The sequence below is a fragment of the Saimiri boliviensis genome, chromosome 12 (genome assembly GCF_048565385.1).
Source record: "Saimiri boliviensis isolate mSaiBol1 chromosome 12, mSaiBol1.pri, whole genome shotgun sequence".
Taxonomy (NCBI): domain Eukaryota; kingdom Metazoa; phylum Chordata; class Mammalia; order Primates; family Cebidae; genus Saimiri; species Saimiri boliviensis.
In genome coordinates, this window is record NC_133460.1 from 96018538 (window position 1) to 96029213 (window position 10676).

General features: G+C 38.0%; 1 pseudogene; it reads right to left on the reverse strand.

Annotated features, from left to right (window-relative positions):
• Window positions 1-9569: 9569 nt before the first annotated feature.
• On the reverse strand, window positions 9570-10345 carry LOC101038594 (small ribosomal subunit protein eS6-like; annotated as a pseudogene).
• Window positions 10346-10676: the final 331 nt, after the last annotated feature.

The following is a 10676-nucleotide window of genomic DNA, read 5'->3' on the forward strand; positions in this document are numbered from 1 at the left end:
CCCCACTGGGGCACTGCCTAGTGGAGCTCTGAGAAGAGAGCTAACATCCTCAGACCCCAGAACGGTAGATCCACTGACAGCTTGCATCTGAAAAAGCCACAGGAAACTCAACACCAGCCTGTGAAAACAGCCATAGAGGCTATACCTTGTAGAGCTATAGAGGCAGAGCTGCCCAAAGCCTTGGGAGTCTCCCCTTCCATCAGCATTTCCTGGATGTGAGGCATGAAGTCAAAGGAGACCATTTCAAAGCTTTAAGATGTAGTGACTGTGCTGCTGGGTTTTGGACTTGCATGGGGTCTGTGACCTTTTGTTTTGGCCAATTTCTTCCATTTGGAATAGGAACATTTACTCAAAGCCTGTACCCCCATTTTATCTTGGAAGTAACTAACATGTTTTTGATTTTTTAAGGGGGAAAATTCCTGCCTTGTCTTAGATGAAACTTTGGACTTGGACTTTTGTGTTAATGTTGGAATAAGATTTTGGGGGACTGTTGAAAAGGCATAATTATATTTTGAAATGTGAGAAGGATATAAGATTTGGGAGGGACCAAGGGCAGAAAAATATGGTTTGGCTGTGTCTCCACCTAAATCTCATCTTAAATTGTAAGGCAAATTGTAATCCCCGTATGTCAAGGACAGGACCTGGTGGGAGGTGAATGGATCATGGGTGTGGTTTCCCCCATGTTCTCATAAATGCTCCTGATTTTTGTATGTTGCAAATTTACTAAGTTTGTTTAGCAATTCTAATAGTTTTCCTGTGGAGTCTTTTAGGTTTTTCTAAATATAAGATCATATCATCTATAAAAAAATAATTTGACTTCTTTTCTCATTTGAATGCCTTTGATATCTTTCTCTTGTCTGATTGCAATGGCTAGAGCTTTCAATACTATCTTAATTAACAGTGGTGATAATGGCAGCATTGTCATGTTCCAGATCTTAGAGGGCAGACTTTCAGTTTTTTCCCACTCAATATGACACTATCTGTGGGTCTGTCATATATGGCTTTTATTATATTGTGGTATGTTCCTTCTACTCCCAGTTTTGTGAGGGTTTTTGTCATGAGGAAATGTTGAATTTTGTCAAATGCCTTTTCAGCATCAATTGAAATGATCATATGGTTTTTATCCTTCATTCTGTTGATATAATGTTTCACATTGATTGATTTGTGTATGTTGGACTATCTTTGCATCCCAAAGAAAAATCTCACTTGGTCATGATAAATGATCTTTGTAGTGTATTGTTGAATTTGGCTTGCTAATATTTTGTTGAGGATTTTTGAATCTGTATTCATCAGGGATATTGGCCTGTAGTTTTACTATTTTTTAGATGTGTCTTTGTCTGGTTTTGGCATCAGGGTAATACTGGCCTGGTAGAATTAGTTTGGAAGTATTCCCTCCTTCTCTATTTTTTGGAATAGTTTGAGTAGGATTGGTATTAGTTCCTTTTTAAATGTTTGATAGAATTCATCAATGAACCCATCAAGTCCTGGACTTTTCTTTACTGGGAGACTTTTGTCATGGCTTTGATCTTGTTACTTGTTACTAGTATGTTCAGATTTGGGATTTCTTCCTGGTTTAATATTGGTGGGTTTATGTATCTAGAAATTTGTATATTTTTTCTAGATGTTCCAATTTATTAGCATATGGTTGCTCATAGTAGCCACTAATGATCTTTTCCATTTTTGTAGTATCAGTTGTTCATGTTCCATTTTTCATTTCTGATTTATTTTGTTTGGATTTTTTTTCTTTGTTATCCTGGATAAATGCTTGTCAATATTTTTTTTATTTTCCAAAAACCAACTTTTTATTTCATCGATCCTTTGCATTGTTTATTTTATTTCAATTTGATTTATTTCTACTCAGATCTTTATTATTTCTTTTCTTCTTTAAGATGTATCATTAGGTTATTTAACTGAATTTTTTCCTCTTCTTTGAGGTAGGTAGGTAGAGCTATAAACTTCTCTCTTAGTACTGCTTTTGCCATCTCCCATAGGTTTTGGTATGTTGTGTTTCCATTATCATTTGTTTTAAGAAAATTTTCAATTTCCTTCTTAATTCCTTAATTAAGCCACTGATCATTCAGAAGCATATTATTTAATTCTCATGTCTTTGTGTAGTTTCCAAAACTTCTGTTGTTATTAATTTCTAGTTTGATTCCATTGTGGTCAGAGTAGAGGCTTGATATTTTTTGCATGATTTTCAATGTTTTAAGACTTGTCTTATGATCTTACATATGATCTGTTCTTGAGAATGAGCCATGTGCTGAGGAGAAGAATGTGTATTCTGTAGTCATCAGAGAAAATGTTCTGTAAATAACTATTAGATTCATTTAGTCTGTAGTGCAGATAACGTCTGATGTTTCTTTGTTGATTTTCTGTCTGAGAAATCTGTCCAATGCTGAAAGAAGGGTGTTGAAGTCTCCAGCTATTGTTATATTGGGGCCCAGCTCTCTCTTTAACTTTAATAATACTTGCTTTATATATTTGGGTGCTCCAGTGTCAGGTGCATAGATATTTAAAATTCTTATTTTCTTGCTGCATTGACCCCTTTATCATTATATAGTGACGTCCTTTGTAATTTCTTATAGTTTTTGTTTTGAAATCTATTTGTCTGCAGACTCCTGCTCTTTTTTGGTTTCCATTGGGATGAAATATCTTTTTCTATCCCTTTATTTTTAGTCTATTTGTGTCTTTATAGGTGAAGTGTGTTTCCTGTAAGCAAAAGATCAATGGGTCTTGCTTTTTCTTCTATTCAATCACTCTATGTGTTTTGATTAGAGAGTTTAGTCTGTTTACATTTATTGTTATTACTGACAAGGAAGGGTGAACTCCTATTTTGTTATTTGTTTTATGATTGTTTTGTGGTCTTTTATTTCTTTATTCTTTCCTTCCTGCCTTCCTTTAGTGAATGTGACTTTCTCTGGTGATATGATTTAGCTTCTTGCTTTTTAATTTTGTGTATTCATTGTATGTTTTTTGTTTCAGTTTATTATGAGGCTTGCAAATACTATCTTATAACCTATGATTTTAATCTGACAACAATGTAACACTTTATATAAACATTAAAATGAATTTAAAAAAATCTGTGCCCTAACTTTATCCCCCCACTTTTAAACTATTTGTTGTTTCTATTTATATCTTCTTATGCTGGCTATGTCTTGAAAAGGTATTATAGTTATTATTTTTGATTAGTTCATTGTTTAGTTTTTTTTTTTTTTTTACTTGGGTTAAGAGTATTTTACACACCACAGTTAAAGTGTTATGGTATTGTGTTTTCCTGTGTACTTACTCTTACCAGTGAGTTTTGTTCCTTCACGTGAGTACTTATTGCTCATTAGTGTCCTTTTCTTTCTGACTGAAGTACTCTCTTTAGCATTTCTTATAGGACAGGTCTGGTGTTGATGAAATCCCTCAGCTTTTGTTTGTCTGTGAAAGTCTTTATTTCTCCTTCATATTTGGAGGATATTTTAACTGGATATACTATTCTAGGGTAATTTTTTTTTTCCTTTAGCACTTTACATATGTCATTTCACTCTCTCCTGGCTTGCAAGGTTTCCACTGAAACATCTGTTGCCAGATGCTCCATTGCATGTTATTTGTTTCTTTTCTCTTGATGCTTTTAGGTTCAGTTCTTTACCCTGGATGTTTGGGAATTTTATTATTAAATGCCTTAAAATAGTCTTCATTGGGCTAAATCTGCTTGGTGTTCCATAACCTTCTTGTACTTGGATATTGATATCTTTCTGTAGGTTTGGGAAGTTCTCTGTTATTATCCTTTTGAATAAACTTTCAATAACTTTAAGACCAATAGCTCTTAGATTTTCCCTTTGAGGCTATTTTCTAGATCCTGTAGGCATACTTTTTAAAATTATTTTTTTCTTTTGTCTCCTTTGACTGTATATTTCCAAATAGCCTGTCTTCAAGCTCATTATAATTATTTCTTGTGTTTGATCAATACTGCTATTAAAGGACTCTGACACACTTTTCAGTGTGCCAAATACATTTTTCAGCTGCAGAATTTCTGCTTGATTCTTGATAGTAAGTTCAATCACTATGTTAAATTTATTTGATAGAATTCTGAATTTATTTTCTGTGTTATCTTAAATTTCTTTGAGTTTTCTCAAAACAGCTATTTTCAATTCTCTGTCTAAAAGGTCTCATCTTTGTTTCTCCAAGATTGGTCTCTTGTGACCTATTTAGTTCATTTGGTGAGATCATGTTTTCCTGGATGATATTGATGCTGGCAAATGTTCTTCAGTTTCTGGGCACTGAAGAGTTATTGCAGTCTTCACTGTCTGGGCTTATTTTTACCCATCCTTTTTGGGTAAGATATTTTAGATATTTGAAAGGACTTGGGTGTTATGATCTAAGATATATCTGCTTTAGGGGGCATCCCAAGCCCAGTAATGCTGCGATTCTTGCAGATTCATAGTGGTACCACACTGATAGTCTTGGACAAGACCCAAGATAATTCTCTTGATTGATAGGCAGAGACTCGACTCTTGTTCTCTTCCTTTCTCCCAAACAGTCTCTCTCCTTCTCTATGTTCTGAGCCACCTAAAGCTGGAGGTGAAGTGACATAAGCACCCCTACACTGAATGAGACCTGAAGCCAGCACAGCAGTGAGTCTCTGCTAATGCTTGCTATAATCCCTTCCTGGCCACTGCTTTTGTTTGCTCAAGGCCCTGGGGCTCTACAATCAGCTGTTGGCAAAGCCAGCTGGGTGTCAGTCCTTCCTTTCAGGGTAGCAAGGTCTCCCAGGCCCAGTGTGGGTCCAGAGGTGCCATCTGGGAGTCAAAAGCCTTAGAAGTCTACCTGGTATTCTACTGTACTACAGCTGAGCTGGCACTCAAACCACAACATGCAGTCCTTTTTACTGTCTTCTCTTCCCTTTTTAAAGCCATAAGAGCCTCAACCCACAGCCACCATGACTCCAGGCCATGAGGAACACTGCCAGACTATTGCTGATGTTCCCTTAAGACCCGAGGGCTCTTAAAGCCACTTGTGGTGAATTTTGCCTGGCCTGAGACTCACCCTTCAGAGCAGCGGGATCACCTCTGGTCCAGGGCAGGCCCAAAAATGCTGTCCAAGAGTCAAATGCTAGAATTAGGGACCTCATGACCCTACTTGGTGCTTTAACTCCTATGACTCTGCTGGCACCTAAGGCTCAAGACAAAGTCCCCTTTACTTCCTCCTTTGCATTTCTCAAGAAGAAGAAGTTTTGCCCCATAGCCACTGCAGCTGGGAATGTGCTGAGTCTCGCCTGTAGCCAGCAAGTCTCAGAGGCTCACTTAAGGCCTTTGACATACTACCTGGCTATCCCTGCTGCTTATACAGTAACCAAGGCCTCTTCAGCTAGCAGGTGATGAATGCTGCCAGGACTGGGTCCTACCCTCAAGGCAGTGGGTTCCCTTTTGGCCCAAAGTGTGTTTAGATATGTTTTCCTATAGATAGGGCCTTGAATGGGGTCCTCATAAATCTCACCAGTGCCCTATCCTGCTATGGCTGAACTGGTATTCAAGATGCAAGACAAAGTCCTTCCCAATCTTCCCTTTCCTCTCCTCAAGCAAAAGGAAGTGATCTCTTTTGGAGTCATGAGCTGTGCAGCCTGGGGGTAGGAGAGGTGTGTTGCCAATACTCCCTTGGCTGCCCCAGCTGACATCTCAGTATGGCCATGCCCTACCACCCAGTCAGTCTCCGGGCCTTCTTGAGCACTAGAATTCACCTGAGAGTTGAAGTCCTTATGGCCTAGACTGCCTTTCAAGTTTATTGATAGACACAGAGTAATTTGGCCCTCATCGGTAAGGTTTGTGGGAAGTCAAGTTCTGACCCCTGGGATTGGGGATTCCCCTCTGGGTAGGACTAATTTAAATGCTCCTGCCATGGGCTGCATCAGCTGAGTTTGGTGTGCTGTTCCTTTCTGCTGCAGCAGAACAGCACTGAGTTATTGCTTCACAATTGCTGTGTTCTCCCTCCTCCAGTGCCCAGAGACACTCTGCACCCCGTTGCTGCTGCCAGGGGTGGGGGAGGGGTGGCATTAGCAATTCAAGACTGTGTTTTCTTCTCTTCAATGTCTCTTTCAGTGATACAGTGTTAAAACCAGATACTATGAGGGCTCACCTGATTTTTCATTCTTATGATGATGTTTTTTCTGTGTAGATAGTTGTTAAATTGATGTCCTTGCAGGGGGCATAATTGTTGGAGACTTCTATCCAGCCATCTTATCCTGACTCCTTCCCACCTGAATTCTTTCATCTAGCAAAAACTATACTGCCCTTAGAGTTCAAACTGGAGTGTATATATAGGTTTCATTTGAGGTAGACATGCAATACCTAGAACTACTCTCAAGTTTTACCTGTCTGGCTTATTTTCTCCTAATCATAATCAGTCTCTAGCAAAGAAAGTGATAAAACGTGGGCTCAGCCTCTTCATCAGCTACTATCTTCCTATACAAACTTGAGAAACTATTTCCCTTATGGGTTTTTTTCTCAGATTTGCTGAACCTCAGGGAAAGAAGGAATCTCACAAAACCATTGACATAGGCCCTTGTTTTCTGTCCAAATTTCCTTGACCTCATCTCCTTTTCTAGTCTTTCCAGAATAATTCCAGAGAAAGGAAACTTACTACTGTCACTAATAGATATAGATCCGAGCTATGAGTTGTGAGGCCTATTATACTGTGAAATAATAGTCTGAGTGTTAGACTTATTTGGAAAGTGAATAATTTTGAAGATCCTTACTTTGTAGGTTGGCTCTATTACTTATCATCCTAACCAGGACACCCTTAAGAACGAAAGGAGGTGCTCATAACAATTATACTCAAGTAGTTAAGAATAAAATGGGATGATCCTGAGAAAACTAAGACATATGATTACTTGACTGCCATGATTCTATGGCCACCAACAAGTGGTAAAAATTAAATTCCATGGGCAGGGCTGGGACCCATCTTTAGTAATGAACCCTAAATTTCCATTTTGCTGCAACCCTTACTTTCCACCCAAGTTGTTAACAGTCTTTCTTTTTTGAACCATCTCCTGTTCTTTAACCAATGCTGTTGTGAGAATTTCAGCCCCAAAATCATTTCAGAAAGAAAGTATGTACATATAGCTGTAATTTCAAACAAATTTCCCCCATAGGCATTTCATAGTCCTGACTACTATCTTGATCAGATGCATATTTAATGCCTTTTGATGGAGACACAGATGCAAACTGTTCAACCCTTTCTGAGGTGTTAGAATTCTGCCAGGTCCCAGTACAGTTGCTGTGAGAGGTACTGGAATGCCCAGAGCTACCCTGTCTCAGTGTCCCCACAAGACCCAAATCTCAGGAAACTTACCACAAGGTAATAGAAGGAGAGGCAGGGCTTATTAAGTTTCCATCTGCAGGCTATTTGATTGCATTTCTGCCTTGAGCACAGGCTGATTTGCATAGTTGATTTATAGCTTTAATTCAAATATTACTGTTGTTTCACATAAACCACTACCCTGATTTCTCTTTAGATTTTACTTTTAACAATTCACTCAATACCACATGGAGCCCAGTGAAACCAGAAGCCTTTAATATAAGGCCTCCATTTCTATTTCCATTGGGACAGAGGAGTATGAAAGATGGAGAATGGAAAATGAACTGTTTAGTTTCAGAAATGTTTACTCCCAGTGCAGGGCAGTCTGGCACATACAACTCAAGCACATGCAGCTTCAAGAATCTTTGATAAGTGTGGATTGTTTTTATGTTACTGATTCTATAAGACAAACTTTCCTTTAAAGTTGCCTCTTTTCTTCTTTCCTTTATTTGTTCTTTCCAAAAGATATTTAAAATTTATGGAGCCAAGCATTGAGCTAATGACTCAGATGATGGTAGGGCTTAAAGGCAAGTTTGTTCTGGCCCTCAGGGAGACTGTATTCTTGCCAGATAGTACAGACATCAGGAAAGAATTACACATTCTTTTAATTAATTATGTATTCTAAACAACTGCTTTGCTGAACAGACAATTAAAATATAGCCTATCTAAAAGCAGTGGAGAGATTCTGAGGTTACCCAAACTGAGGAGCCAGGATTACAGAGATAAGGGATATGCAGGAAAGTGAGCCTGTGACAGGCATTTGCCTTTTCTTCAACTGGAGCTACAGAACAAGAGGGAGAGAATGAGAGCAAGAGCGAACACAAGTTTCAGGAAAGAGCACATTGTGGTGAAGATGCTAAGTGGTGCTTTGATCAGTCTAACACTACAGGAGGGAGTGAAGTTTGAGACTCTAAGAATAAGGGATCTTGGAAAACACGTAAGATTTTCAGGTTGAACCCTTCAAGGGCTACATTACAGAAATGGAGTTGGATCAGAGGTCAAGCAAGTCTTAACAAGGTCTGAGAATAAGCCTCAAAGAAGTGAGTCCCCTCATTGGTTTAAGGCATTACGGCCCTCTTCTAGCCACCTGCCAAGAGGATAGATGATTGGCTGATAGCACCAAATAATGCCAGTGAGGATGTGGATCAAACAGGAATTCAAAAAAGATACAATCATTTTGGAAAACAGTTTGCCATTTCCTCAAAAACTGAAATATAGTCTTACTGTATAATCCAATTATTGTGATACGAGGTATTTATCAAACAGAATTGAAAATTATATCTGCACAAAAATCTGAATGTGAATAGTAGCTTTATTTATAATGGCCCCAAACTGGAAGCAACCAAGTTGTCATTTAGCAGGTAAATAGATCAACAACCTGTGGTTCATCTATACAATAGCATATTATTTGATGTAAAAAGAAATGAGTTATTAAGCCACAAGAGGTGGAAGAACCTTAATGCATATTTCCAGGCAAAAGAAGTCAATTTGAAAGGGACACACACTATATGATTCTAACTATATGACATTCTGGAAAAGGCAAAAGTATAGAGATCATAAAATGATCAGTGACTGCCAGGGTTTTGAGGGAGAAGAGGGATGGATAGGTGGAGCATAGGGAATTTATAGGGCATTACTGTGCAATAATGGTGTATTCATGACATTGTGCATTTGGGGGCACATATAGAACTATATAACGCAAAGACAGCACCTTAATATACACTTTAAACTTCAGTTAATAATAACAAATCAATATTGTTTCATTAACTGTACCAAATGTATTATACTAATGCAAGATATTAAAAATAGAGGAAACTGTGTGTGTGACAGGGAGGGGTTATATGGGAACTCTGTACTATCTGTCAATTTTCTGTAAACCTAAAAAGTAAATTTTAAAATAAAACCAAAACTAATTGATAAGCAATTTACAAGAAAAATACCAACAGAAAGAATAGACAAATGTGCAATCACAGTAGGACACATTAACATACCTTGGTCATATATATATGTAACTGATAGAACAAGCAGAACAAAATGCTCAGTCAGGATATAGAAAATCAGTAAAAACTCAATTCAAGAAAACCTGATCTAACTGACATGTGTACAACATGGTGCCCAGCAATGGCAAACTACACATTCTATTAAGTGCAAGTAGAACAAAAGCAATTACACACAGAAACATAAATCAAATATCAACATATATATTTCGAGAGTCAAATCTTCTCTAGTTGTTACTCAAATATCATGTTTTTGTCTGGACTCTGACTGAGGACAGAAGCTTGCAGAGAGGATGGTCTGCATCTCTTGGCAGTCTGTTCCTGGCACTTTTCTTTGGCCTCCTTCATTGTCTTGGCCAAAACTTTAGACTATTCTATAGCCTCTTCCTTATTTTTCTTAATACTTTGTTTCTTCAGGGTAATACCCTGGTGTTTGTGTTGCAGGACACATGGAGTAACAAGATGCTGAATCTTGGGTGCTTTAGTCCTGGGTTTCTTACCTTTTTTGTCTAAGGAATTTCTTACAGCATACTGGAGGACGTCATCTTGTTTAGGCGGATTAAAAAGACTGTGGATTCTGCTAGCTCCTTTGGGCCCCAGGCAGTGAGGCACCATAGTATCTGTCAGTGCAATAACATTATAACATTATTCTCTCCTTTTATAAATTTTACAATGACCAAGTTAAGAACACTCAGATTGACATCTGCAATGTAACTTCGAACATATTTGTGCTTTTTGTCTCTAGTTCTCCTTGGTCTATAACAGGAATGCCTCTGTCTCAGTAGCAGGCAGACACGGCTATGGGTCAAGACGTACTACTTCATGGGGAAACCTTGTTAGTCATTCCCATCACTGACTCAAACCACATAACCTTTCTATTCTTCATGCAGAGTGTTAGCAGTAACTTCTGTTACCATACACTTCTCTTAAAACGTATGAAATTTACATTCATCATCCACTTCAATGAGTTTCTGGCAGCCAGTAGCTGGGAAGGACATATTCAGCTTCATCTTGAAGCAGCTGATCACCTCTGAGGTGCCACAAAAAGGTGCTCAATATATTTTAGGTGAACACTTTCATTCACACTGTGCTGGAATGAAGCCAGATATCAGTAACAAAAGAATGCTAAGACAACTGCAATTACTTGGAAATTAAGCAACATATTTTGAAACAATCCAGGGACTGAAGGTAGAATCACAAATAATATTATAAAATATTCCAAACTAAATGAAAATGAAAATATGACATAAAATTTTGGAGGATGCTAAAAAACCTGTGGTTAAAGGAACATTTTTAGGTCTAAATGCATATATTAATAAAGAGGGAAGGCTGAAAAATCTC